Raw genomic sequence first — 13,950 nt, 5'->3', positions numbered from 1 at the left:
GTGGCCCGGTGGTTGGAGCCGTGTTGTGAGTGTGGCGGCCCAGAAAAAGCAATGCGTGGAGACAGGTTGTCCTTGCCAAACAGAGCGGGGAGTGCGGGGGTGCTGTGGTGGCCTGGGCTGCAGTTTGATTGCGAAGGCAAGGAGGATAGGCGGCAGGCGGCCCAGGCCTTGCCGCTTTTCCCAGCACGAAAGTGGAGACTCCATAATGGCCTGGTGGGTGGGGCCAAGGTTTGAGTGCGGCAGCCCCTGGGTGCACGGCTGGAGGGAAGCTAAGGTGAGGCCCTGCTTCTCCCAGGGGCCTGCTCCCACATTGGACCCAGGCACAGGAGTAGGGCAATGAACTGGGAGGCGCCAGAGCTCCAGAGAGGTGGGAGAGGGCAGCTGCAAGGAGCCCCTGGCTAGCCATGTGTAGGCAGTGACCCTGGCTGAGGATAAAGTCTGGCACTGGTGAAAGGCAACGGGTGGGAGAGCTCCTTCCTTGCTACAGCGCCCCCCGGGAGTGTGCAGGCCGCCCCTGTCGGGGCAAAGTAGGAGGAATACATTTCCATGAGGGGACTGGTGTCCTATGGATACCTTCAGAATAACTTGGACCCTGGGCTGGGCAGCGTGTGACTCGAGTGCCCCTGTGGCTGCAGCTGCTGCTCTGATCTAAAGTGGGCCAAACAGATCACTGAACATTTGTGCCCAAAGTACACAACACTTGCCCCTTCCTGCAGTGGTTCAAACCAACCTCCGAGATGGGGAAGGACAGGTCCACCAGGGCTGTGCAGTCGAACAACATAGAAAATTACACCCTCCCTGTCAAACTGTAAGTGCTGTTGGGGAGCAGGCCAAGCAGGATCCGTCGGAGGAGGTGTGGTAGACCTCCTGGCAGTGATGAGGAGAACATGGGAGGCCATATTGGTCGAAACCTATACCATGGTCATTGAGGTGAACTTTCTCCATGCGGACGTTTGAAAATGTTTGTAGAGGGTCGCGCATGCTGAAAGAAATGTTAAAGAACTACACAGGAGGTGTTGGTCCTGAAGAAGAAAGTGGCTGCGCTTTAGTCCCTCTCGACTCAAATGGTGGAGGGGATTGAGGACTCGGAAGGGCGCTCCTGTAGGAATACCCTGAGATTTGTGGGATTCCCAAAACGTGCAGAGGGGTAATCTACTGAGTTGTTCTTTAACCAAGGAAGCTCTCAAAGTTCTTTGCCATTGAAAGGGCGCATCAGGCATTGGCACAGGTACCCAGACCGGGGATGGCACCCCGTGCCATCATTGCCCAGCTCCTCAATTTTAGAGACAGACGCCCTCTGCAGCATGTCCAGGTTCATGGTGATATTATGGTCTTCCCAGATTATACCCTTTGAGTGCAAGAACTCCGCATGAACTTCATGCTGGTTAAAAAGAGAATGCGTGCCCTGAACCTTTGATGCAGCCTGATGTTCCTGGCAAACCCTCTGGTGTAACACAATGAAAAGGCTTCTTCTTTACCCCACGGTTGAGGCAAGCGGCCGGCTAAACACTCTTGGTGAAGCACAGAAGAAGCAGCCATTCATCCAGAAGGCTTCTGTTAGTGATCTCAGCCGCCGGTAAGCGCGATTGCGGAGGCATTTGGTCAGCTCGGCAGTCCATGCTGGGGCCTGGCAGAAGGGGTGCCGGATGGTACTTTGGAAGACTCAATCTATGTGTCTGATACTTGTTGCTCCTTGTGCTGCAGGAGAGTTTGTGACTCCCTGAGTGACAGCACAGACCTGGGCTAATGAGTGTGGTGACAGTGAGACCCTGGTACTGTGCCAGCTGCCCTGGACCGTAGTGGTGCACACTTGGTCTGGGGAGAGCCGGAGAAGGGAGCTACACGGGGCAGTTCGCAAATGGAAAAGGGTTGCAGGTTCGCTGTTTCTTTGTAGACTAAAGTGATGTTTCAATTATTCTGTGGGGGAGTGGGGAGCATACAAGGGGTTGGGTGATACGGGAAAGAGGATACATTTAGGATGGACCCTGCACCGAAGTTCCTAACATGGAACTTTCGTGGATTGGGACAGCCCACAAGCGGCGTATGGCGTACTTCTATTTGAGGTGCTATGGGATCGCAGTAGCTTTTCTACAAGTGACATGTGTATGGTGAATATTTAAGCCCCTAATATGGATGATGCTGAATTCTATGGAACGGTATTGAGAGTGACGGTGAGTATCTAGGTCCGGAGGTCTGGTGGCTGGCGATCTCAACTGTGCGTTGGATGGCACTGTGGACCGTTTCCCTCCTTGGGACAGATATGAAGTCTGCCATGACGGGTGCCCTCCAGGAGGGCATGGGATGACTAGGGCTACAGGATGGATGTGTGGAGGGTGCGTCAGCCTCAGAGTCATACCTATTCATGTTTTACACCGGTAAGGGGACACATAGTCGCTTAGATTACTGCTCGGTGTCTGGTAATCTGGTTCAGGATGTGGTTAACATTTAGTATCTGGCGCGCTACCTAGCAGATCATTCCCCCTTGTTAACCTCTTACAGCGTGAGTAGGAAGGACACCAGGGTTCCACTCTGGAAATTGAAGGCAGAGGTATTGGCGGACCCTGTGTTTGCGCACACACTGTCTGAAGTGCAGAACCACTACTTTGAGGAGAAGTGGGAAAGTACAAATGCGAGAGCCACTGAGTCAGACGCTATGAAGATGGTCTTTGGTTTGGGTAACAAACATCTGTTATTCAGCGGCAAGATACCCTTTGGTGACTGTGCGCTTTACAAATACACATGCTATGTCTTACGGGGGGGAGTGTATGAAGGTAATTTATGTGGTAAAGCTGCAGTAGTCAGGGACACTAGATGTGCAGGAGAAGAGTTTGGGCGCCCTGAAGGAGTGCCTGGCTGCGCAGCCGCAGTGGTTGGTGGAGTGGAAGGAATGTAAACGAGAATTGCTGGGGATGTGGGGCCGGTTAGACCAGTTTGTACACATCAGCTATAGGCAGCGACTCTACACGAGGGAGAGAAGGCGGGCAGGATGCTTGCTACCCTGCTCTGCAGTGAGGCCGAGAGGACGTCTGTGGTAGGGGTGCAGGATGAGCAGGTAAGGGAGGTACATACACAACAGGACATTACAGAGGTCTTTGCGACACATCTGCAAGGATTGTATGCTGTGCCTTGTGAGAGCACGTGGGAGGCAGGAGAGGCATGCTTGTGTATGGCCAGTCTTTCGCTGGAAGGTGGGAAACAGTGAGATACACCCATCACCATGGAAGAAATTGTAGTGGCGATCCAGACCTGAAAGATGGCTAAGGCCCTGGGAGGGGGGCTGTTGGCTGAACTATGTCAGAAGAGAGCAGGCTCGTTTGCGGACGGCCTGCTGGAAGCGTATGAGAAAGGGCAGTGACGCGAATTAATGAGGGAGTGTCTCGTAGTAATGTTACCTAATCTGGTTAAGGAGGTCCCCTCCTATTGCCCCCCTCTCATAGCTGAACATGGGCGTGAAATTCCTCAGAAAAATTCTGGTGCCCAGAATTCTGGATTACCTGCCGTCACGGATACACAAAGACCAGTACGGCTTCATCCCACGCAGAAACACTCTGTGTCATCCGAGGTGGCTCTCACTGGTCATGCATGTCCCAGTTCTGGGGGGTGACTACTACGCTTTAGCACTGCTAGACATAGAGCAAGCGTTTGATTCCCTCAACTGGGAATTCCTCTGGCAGGTGCTACGGAAAGTGGGCATCGTTCATCTAATGGGTGAAGCTGTTACAATGGCCCGGTGGTGGGATAGCGTCTCGCCGCTTCCCCCTGTGAAGGGGGACCATGCAGAGCTGCCCTTTTGTCACCACTGCTATTTGCGTTGGCGATGCAGCCACCGGCATGTAGATTGCGGTCGGTGTTGCGGGCTGGGGAGTCACTATAGGGGAGAACACACACAAGGCGACGATTGCTGAAGAGGCAGGACTGTCTGCGCAGATGACACCCAGATACTTTTTTCCCCTCTCCACAGTGCAAGAGTCTGAGTCACCTGCTCTTCTATCTGGTTTGACTAAAATTGCATCCTGCATGCAAACGAACTTGCTAAAATTAAACGGCGAAAAAACTGAAGTCCTGATTCTAGGGAAAAGAAAAGATCTCTGGGGTCCCCAACACTGGCCGACAGAAATGGGAGCTCTACCCCAGCTGACTCATCAAGTCCACAATCTGGGCTTCCTCATTGGTGATCAGCTGTCCATGAAACAGCGAGTCGTTCAGGTGGCCTCGATTTGCGTCACCATCCTTAAACGGCTTGAGAAGAGTCTCTGGATGCTGCCCTGCCCCACTCGGAGAACCGTAGTCCAGGCCTTGTTACTTCCAGGCTGGGCTATGGTATCGTTTTGTATCCGGGTGTTAACAAAGACGTGCCACAGACATTGCAGGTGGTGCAGAATGCAGCGGCCAGACGGCTCTGCCAGGTTCCGGTGTCTTGCGTGATCTTCATTGGCTCAGGGTAGAGAATCACATTAAATTCAAAGCCTTGAACTACATGCTTAAGATCAAATGTGGCACAGCCCCTCAATATCTGCAATCCTTACTCATCCTTGCATACCGGCGCGCTCTCTCCGTTCTAGGTCTCAAGTGAAGTTTCAGTTCCCAGGATCAGACTGTTGCGCAGGGGTGGTCGGTCTTTCACCTACCTAGGTCCCTCCCTGTGGAACTCCCTCCGCCTGTCTTTACGAAACGAAACCGTCTGTGGGGATCTTCGGAGAGCTCTGAACACTCGGCTGTTTAATCAGCAATCCCCTGGTTCTGCCTTTCCTTCCAGGATGGCGCCGGGAAACCCCTTGGGGTAGCGGCGCACCATATACATTCAAATAACACAACATAACATGGTCTCCTTGTACTCAGATAACACACGGGTGTATCCACGTCATCCAGAATATTCGGGCTCCTTTATCATGCTGGCTGCTTCGTTGGAATTCTGGCAGATCTCCGGGCTTCACATCAACCGAGCCACATCTAAACCGTTCCCATTGTGAGCCCTGGGGTGGGGGTGCCATTACAGGACCTCCCGGTGTTGGCACTACCCTGGGCTACCAGTGCGGGGTATCTCGGGATTAGGAACGCGAGGGAAGGCGAGACAATTGAATCCCTGACAATCGGGCGAGTGCTGGAGGGCCTCAAACCCACAGTGGGATCCAGAAACACTCTCCAGCTGTCCTTGATGGGCAAAGTGGCGCTGGTGAAGAGGATCCGCGCCCCCCAGGTTTATGCATTGTTCAATGTGCCATGTTGGAAACCCATAAAAGATATCGTGTTGAAGTAGACAGGCTGATTGTGGAACTGCTCTGGGCTTCGAGGAGGAAGAGAGTAAGCCTGACTACACTCAAATGTACCTGAAAACAGGGTGGGCTGGAAGTGCTGTGCTTGGAGCTATACCACCTAGCTGCCCAGCTGCAGTATACAGCGCACTGGTTCAATGACAGGGACACCTGGGAGCAAAGGCTGCGATGGGGTACACGTGGAGGGTTCCTCTGACGGAGCTCCTGCTGTCAGGTGCTAGAGACTTAAACTCTGTCCCGTACATGGACAGGTGGGTGTGTCCAGCGTGGGAGAGGGCGGTCCGGCAGGTGCTAGAGTGCACTTTCTAGGCGCAGGACTTCTACATCTGGACACTGAGCCCATTCACGCAGATGGCACAGACAATGTCTGAGGACCGGTGGTGTGCTGGGGGTTGCAACGCATTGTGGGATCTGTGTCTCAATGATACATTTGTCACACTGGCGGATGCAGTGGAGACATTTAACTAGGGGCCGGAAATGTTGCCCTTCTCCGGATGCACCCCAGGAGTTGCAGACTCTGATGACTCCGCTTAATAATCGCAGGGGGTCGAAATGTGATCTCTCATGTTTGCGCTCTACCGGTCCAGGACAGGTGGCAAACAGTGCTGGGTGAGCGTCTCTCAGATAGGGAGTGGAGAGCGTACGCGAGGGGCGGAAGAAGACCTCAACCAACGCAAAATTGAAATGACTACAATAAAATATGGCACGCCAGGTGCATCTCACCCCAAACACGTTGCGTGCCATTTACCCTGAGAGGGCGTCCTCCTGCCCATGCTGTTATGCAAGTGGGGCATATTTTGTACACGCTATGGCTGTGCCCTGAGCTGCACGTGCAGGCAGTGATTGATGCACTAAATGCAGCTATGGGATGGGCAGTCCCCAGAGATGTTATACAGCGCTTGCTAGGGATGCTTATGGCTCGAAAGAAGAAGCCCTTAGAAGAGGATTCCTATGGTTGGGGTTGGTGCTTGCTAAGCGTGGGGTGGCTATTCGTTGGATGTCCCCTAGCCCTCCAGTGGTGGGCGACTGGATGAGAGCTATGACTGAGTGGGCGGTGGCAGAAGAGAGCCACATGCAGAAATCTCGGGGAGACAATAAATTAGCGGATGATTTACAGGCTAGGGTGGCGATGTTTGCTGAAGTACTGGAGCCGCCGGATGCTAGGCCCGTGAGGAACAATTGTGGATTGTACATCAATGCTGCGAGGATGCTACGTAGACTGGTTATGTGTGAGGAGGGGTGCAAACTGGGAAGGCGATATTTGGACTGCTCTGCACCGGTGATGTGTCAAGCATGTGCCTATGTTCTCGCCGGCTCCCTTTAACGGCCTTCGTGACTATCCAATGCTATGTCCTATGCGGTTGTTGAGGTAGAGCACAGTGGGCGGGGGACGGGGGTGGTTCATGGTGACACATATATTGATGTCATATGTTGTGTTCTGGTTTATTTCAAATTCCAATAAAAATGTATACCATAACAAATTATTTTAGTGATCTTGTCTGCAACTGCATCTCTAGGTCAGGGAGACCCTCCTCAACTACAGCTGCCTTGAAGAAGCTTGTGCACTTCTACTGCCATCCAAAAGAGGCGACCGCTGACTGCATACAGGCTCCAGCGGTCTGAGAGACCGCACAGAAGGAGCTGGTGCACTTCTACCACCATCCAAAAGAGGCAACCGCTGACTGCATACAGGTTCCAGCGGTCTGAGAGACCGCACAGAAGGGACTGGTGCACTTCTACCGCCATCCAAAAGAGGCGACCGCTGACTGCATACAGGCTCCAGCGGTCTGAGAGACCGCACAGAAGGAGCTGGTGCACTTCTACTGCCATCCAAAAGAGGCGACCGCTGACTGCATACAGGCTCCAGCGGTCTGAGAGACCGCACAGAAGGAGCTGGTGCACTTCTACCACCATCCAAAAGAGGCAACCGCTGACTGCATACAGGTTCCAGCGGTCTGAGAGACCGCACAGAAGGGACTGGTGCACTTCTACCGCCATCCAAAAGAGGCGACCGCTGACTGCATACAGGCTCCAGCGGTCTGAGAGCCCGCACAGAAGGGACTGGTGCACTTCTACCGCCATCCAAAAGAGGCGACCGCTGACTGCATACAGGCTCCAGCGGTCTGAGAGACCGCAGAGAAGGAGCTGGTGCACTTCTACCACCATCCAAAAGAGGCAACCGCTGACTGCATACAGGTTCCAGCGGTCTGAGAGACCGCACAGAAGGGACTGGTGCACTCCTACCGCCATCCAAAAGAGGCGACCGCTGACTGCATACAGGCTCCAGCGGACTGAGAGACCGCAGAGAAGGGGCTGGTGCACTCCTACCGCCATCCAAAAGAGGCGACCGCTGACTGCATACAGGCTCCAGCGGTCTGAGAGACAACACAGAAGGGGCTGGTGCTCTCCTACCGCCATCCAAAAGAGGCGACCGCTGACTGCATACAGGCTCCAGCGGTCTGACAAACTGCACAGAAGGAGCTGGTGCACTTCTACCGCCATCCAAAAGAGGCGACCGCTGACTGCATACAGGCTCCAGCGGTCTGAGAGACCGCACAGGAGCTGGTGCACTCCTACCGCCATCCAAAAGATGCGACCGCTGACTGCATACAGGCTCCAGTGGTCTGAGAGGCCGCACACAAGGAGCTGCTGCACTTCTACCTCCATCCAAAAGAGGCGACCGCTGACTGCATACAGGCTCCGGCGGTCTGAGAGACCGCACACAAGGAGCTGGTGCACTTCTACCGCCATCCAAAAGAGGCGACCGCTGACTGCATACAGGCTCCAGCGGTCTGAGAGACCGCACACAAGGAGCTGGTGCACTTCTACCGCCATCCAAAAGAGGCGACCGCTGACTGCATACAGGCTCCGGCGGTCTGAGAGACCGCACAGAAGGAGCTGGTGCACTTCTACCGCCATCCAAAAGAGGCGACCGCTGACTGCATACAGGCTCCAGCGGTCTGAGAGACCGCAGAGAAGGGGCTGGTGCACTCCTACCGCCATCCAAAAGAGGCGACCGCTGACTGCATACAGGCTCCAGCGGTCTGAGAGACAACACAGAAGGGGCTGGTGCTCTCCTACCGCCATCCAAAAGAGGCGACCGCTGACTGCATATAGGCTCCAGCGGTCTGAGAAACTGCACAGAAGGAGCTGGTGCACTTCTACCGCCATCCAAAAGATGCGACCGCTGACTGCATACAGGCTCCAGCGGTCTGAGAGACCGCACAGAAGGAGCTGGTGCACTTCTACCACCATCCAAAAGAGGCAACCACTGACTGCATACAGGCTCCAGCGGTCTGAGAGCCCGCACAGAAGGGACTGGTGCACTTCTACCGCCATCCAAAAGAGGCGACCGCTGACTGCATACAGGCTCCAGCGGTCTGAGAGACCGCAGAGAAGGGGCTGGTGCACTCCTACCGCCATCCAAAAGAGGCGACCGCTGACTGCATACAGGCTCCAGCGGTCTGAGAGACAACACAGAAGGGGCTGGTGCTCTCCTACCGCCATCCAAAAGAGGCGACCGCTGACTGCATACAGGCTCCAGCGGTCTGAGAAACTGCACAGAAGGAGCTGGTGCACTTCTACCGCCATCCAAAAGATGCGACCGCTGACTGCATACAGGCTCCAGCGGTCTGAGAGACCGCACAGAAGGAGCTGGTGCACTCCTACCGCCATCCAAAAGATGCGACCGCTGACTGCATACAGGCTCCAGCGGTCTGAGAGGCCGCACACAAGGAGCTGCTGCACTTCTACCTCCATCCAAAAGAGGCGACCGCTGACTGCATACAGGCTCCAGCGGTCTGAGAGACCGCACACAAGGAGCTGGTGCACTTCTACCGCCATCCAAAAGAGGCGACCGCTGACTGCATACAGGCTCCAGCGGTCTGAGAAACGGCACACAAGGAGCTGGTGCACTTCTACCGCCATCCAAAAGAGGCGACCGCTGACTGCATACAGGCTCCAGCGGTCTGAGAGACCGTACAGAAGGAGCTGGTGCACTTCTACCGCCATCCAAAAGAGGCGACCGCTGACTGCATACAGGCTCCGGCGGTCTGAGAGACCGCACAGAAGGAGCTGGTGCACTTCTACCGCCATTCAAAGGAGGCGACCGCTGACTGCATACAGGTTCCGGCGGTCTGAGAGACCGCACACAAGGGGCTGGTGCACTCCTACCGCCATCCAAAAGGGGCGACCGCTGACTGCATACAGGCTCCGGCGGTCTGAGAGACGGCACACAAGGAGCTGCTGCAGTTCTACCGCCATCCAAAAGGGGTGACCGCTGACTGCATTCAGGCTCCAGCGGTCTGAGAGACCGGTCTGAGAGACTGCACAGACTTTACACGGAGGGAGCCAGTAGGACATCTCTCCATAAGGGCGCAGGTAAAAAGGCTTGTACCCCTGACTATAGATTATGCTGCCACCACTGTCAGTCTACCATACCGGCTGAGAGGTCTGTAGACACCCTAATTAAGTGCCCCTCAACATCAGATACCAGCCCTGATGTCTCAAATCAGAAAAATAGAGGTCTCACCACTGGGCTTGTATTTCATTTGTTTCAAATGGTATGTTTTAACTGACATTTCTACCTAACTAGAATGCCTTTTCAGGAATATTTAAAATTTTTAAACTTAAATAAGATGTTGCTTGCCATGGGCAGAGTGGGATAAGGCTCCCAATCCCCCACAAAGCCAAGTCCTGCGCTCCAATTTCCCGCGGACACCCAACCTGCTGCCTTTGGCCATGCGCGGCATGGTGTTATCCATGTGTTAGGCTTTCAAGCAAGCCTTGTGCCCATACCCCTGTGGGCACCAACCTCCCGCGGCACGGTCTTTGGTCGTGCGTGGCATGGGGTTGGCCACAGGGCCTGTGGCTCGGCCCTGCACCCAACCCCCCTGCCGCATACAACTGACTATGTCATGTAACGAGATAAAGGGTGTCACTTTAAGTAAGGCAGACCTACATACTTTTCCAAAGTGTAAAAATACAAAAAACTATAATCAAATGTATATTTCATAAATACATATATAGCAACATTTAATAATGGTGATTGTGTCATTTTATTTTTAATAAAGAATTTTTAACTAAAAAAACGAGTGTTCGAGTCTTTTTTTAAACATTTTTCAAGCAACAAAATGCAGCGATAAAGCCAACCACAAGGTGGCTCTGCTCTCCACCTGAAGAGCATACAGCTCCAGCTTGGAGCACTAAAAAAATATAGGGTAAGCTCTCCTGGGATCATGGATTTAATGATCCAGGAGAATAAGAATTGTTTTATGTTGCTGGGGGGGCTGCTGCACACCCTGCAGCCAACATTAAAAACGTTTTTGGGTGGTGTGCTTGTATCTTCTAGGGGCACCATTAACATTCACAAATATAAACACATTGCTTCTCCCACTGACTTTTTTTTAGGTGCCCTGGTACACACTCAGGACACCCACACCTTTTTATAATGTTGGAGGCGGTGGCGGGGGCCCCAAGGCCCCCACAGTTTTGGCTGGCTCCCCAGCCACTTCTGGGGCGGGAGCTGGACACTTTTTCTTTTTTGGCTAGCTCCCCACTTGGGGCACTCACAAGTCCGCTTTCATTAGGGGCTGCAGGGAGAGCCTGTGTGCTAGCGGGAGCCGGCTCACTAACTTTGCTCCCAACCTGGGGCAAGCAACATTTTTCACTGCCTCTGCAGCGTGGGAATACAGTTGTGGTGTTTGTCCAGGAGAGCGCAGGCAGGGTGTGCCCATACTCTCCTGGGCAGAAAACACGAGTATCCTGGGGGGGGGGGGGGGTAGGATCCCCCTGGACCCTGCAGCTGTATTGGGCCTCAGGGCAAGGTCCAATGACCCCCCCCCTTATTTGAATTATTGGCTCTAGGGCCTGTCAAAGGCTCTGGGAGGGGAGGCCGTGCGACCCCTCCCTTAATATATCAGTCCTGGGGGATGGGGTCCCCAGGGCCTATTCATGGCTTAGGGAGAAGGGCAACATGCCCACCTCCCCTAATTAGTGTGTGCCGCCCACCCCAGGGGACCTACCCCCACCCAAAAAAGGCAGGAGATTGCAGTATTTTTTTTTTTTTATTGGAGCCACAAATCCTCAGCACCAATCAAAACAGCAATCCCCACTACCAGACGTAGTGGGCAGGGCATCCCTAAACTGCCCACCTATGTTTTTTTAAACTTTTTTATCAGAGAGACGACTGAGTCCTAAAATGGCTTGCACCTCATCTTTGTCAATGCGATGACAGTCAATCACACACAGGGTGTTGGCCCAAAAGGACAGCATCCTTGAGCATCTTCAGCACACTGTATCCTTTGCATCAGGACCACTCCAAAGAAGTAAATTGCAATGAGTCACTGACGCTGGAACTGCCACTGAAGACAGCAATTCTGGAAGAGGTAATGGTTTCTTTGGACATTGCTGGTCCCCTTGACTGGCTCTATGCCAGAGTTGGTCGCCCAAATAACTCTAAGCTACCGCATTCCAACTTGTGATGGTTTTTCTTGAATTTGCCAATGCTTGTTCACAGTTAAGCGAAAGGTCCTGATTTACTGTCTCTTGCTAAATCTATATCTTCAGCACTCTCCAGTAGATCTTTTTTGTTTTGCTGATTTGTGTGTATTATATGGTGTGGTTGTGCAACCTCACTGTGCGATACTTACCAACCCCTTTAGGACCCTTAGGTTTTGTTTGTCAAGCCCTTAGCTCAACCCTGGGTAGCTGTGGCTCTGAGCACCAGGGTTTACACAAAGGGACAAGTATAAAGCATTTAAACAGCACCAAAGAAATCGACAAGACACCAAAGAGATCTGAAACCAATTTATAACAAGCATTTGCAATGCAATAGGTCTCGCATTGGCGCAAGTTTGAGCTATTGGCATTGGAAATGGCAATGCCTTTTGTTTATGTTTTGGTTTTTAAAACATAAATGGCCATTGTTATTTACAATACAGCACATGGGGGGGGGGGGACATCATGTTTTGACGGGAAAGTGCTTGCATACATGTGTGAAAACGACAAAAAGGAGGTTTGATCAAATTAAGCATTTGCCTAAGATAACACAATTCAGTGATGCACAGAAGCCAGAATTGATCGTAGATTTCCCACGGTGTAATTCAGTCTCTAAACGGGTAGCGCTTCTGACATCAAAGATTCATGCGTTGTTCTGACTTCTGTAAGGATGATACTACAGAATGGGTGATAGGCAGAATCTATGTTATATTTTTGTCAGTTTTACATAGCACAAACTGTGTCCAAGGATTTAAGATCACTTCACAGCAGACTACGCTGCACCCTGTTTTTTTTCAGTAAAGGTTTCTTCTTCATTATCGTATATGAAAGTACTTTCAAGTATATGAGCTCCACTGGTACGAAAGTATCCCTTTCAGTGAGTACTTCTCGGTGCAGTGGTATGAGGGCCCTTTTAATGTCAAAGACTCCACATGCTAAGGAAATGCACCTTTTGAACTTTAGACAGTGATATTTTACGTGATGTTTGTTGCATGGTTCGATGAACGCATTTTCAGGGTTTGGCTCGTGCATGGGCTCTGGGAGCCGAGCTAGCCCCTTGGCTCGGCTCGCCCTCTTTCTCTGTTGGCTCGCCCTCCGCTAGGGGTGATCTCACGCCCCCACACCAATGATGTCTGCTGCGCCCCTGATGCTTAAGAGTGAAACAGTATTTCCTTTTGGTAATGACTGTGCTGTCATTGTGTTTTATTGCTTGCGTGTCACAGTATCAGGGTGACAAAATGGATGTGACGGACAGTACAACTAAACGTTGTCTCGATACATACATGTTTGTGTTGTTTGCCGTGGCAGACACAGGCAGTGTATTTGAGCGGGGAAGGCTGGTACGGACTCCTTGACATTGCCACTTCCTGGAAGTCTGAAACGGGCATCGGTTGCTGAGAGGCGAAGTGTTTGGCAGGAGCTATGCCAACGTGAAAACACTTCAATAAGTTATGATTTGTTGAGCAGGAAATATTTTGTAATCTGACGAAGTGCAGATGGTGAATTACGAAGCAAACACAGTAAAGGACAAAGACCCTGCTTGTAGAAAAGAAATGAATTTATATTTCCAGGTAAGTTGTGATGTAGTTGATAACACGCTATGGTGCAGCTCTTATTACAGTATGGTGTAGGTTTTGTGGTGTAAGGTTGTACTCTTTGGATATCCTACATTGTTTCAGCTCTTGCTATAGCTTCTGTTGCCCTATAGGTACTGTCCTAGGTCCTATTAAAGGTCGCTAGGTTAACGGCGTGACATATAGCGGTAGCAGATGCTTAGCGGCGCTTCCACAAAGCAGCGCAGCAAACGAGGAGCAACGGAAGGAAGGGAAACTTGGTGTTATCTGGCCAGTATCTTAACGCGGTTTTTGTGCTGCACCTCAGACGGCTCCAAAGCGCTGTAAATTCAACATGAAACCGAGGTAGTACTGTGGAGAGGCAACCAACAAACAGGAGAAAGGAACAATCGTCTGCAGGCTGAGGAAAGACTGGATAAGATCCTCGGTGGGGAATATACACAAACGCACACACATAAACAAACGGGGACACACAGTTTGAATGCACTGCCTCAGACAGGCACACAACAAGGCAGACAGAAAGAAATACACAAACACACGCAGAGGCATGTACAGTCAAACACACGGACAACCACACACACCAGACACCCGCAAGACCTCACACC

The sequence above is a fragment of the Triturus cristatus genome, chromosome 10, assembly GCF_964204655.1.
Source record: "Triturus cristatus chromosome 10, aTriCri1.1, whole genome shotgun sequence".
NCBI lineage: Eukaryota > Metazoa > Chordata > Amphibia > Caudata > Salamandridae > Triturus > Triturus cristatus.
The sequence above is the reverse complement of the archived record's forward strand: the minus strand, read 5'-3'. Positions refer to the sequence as shown.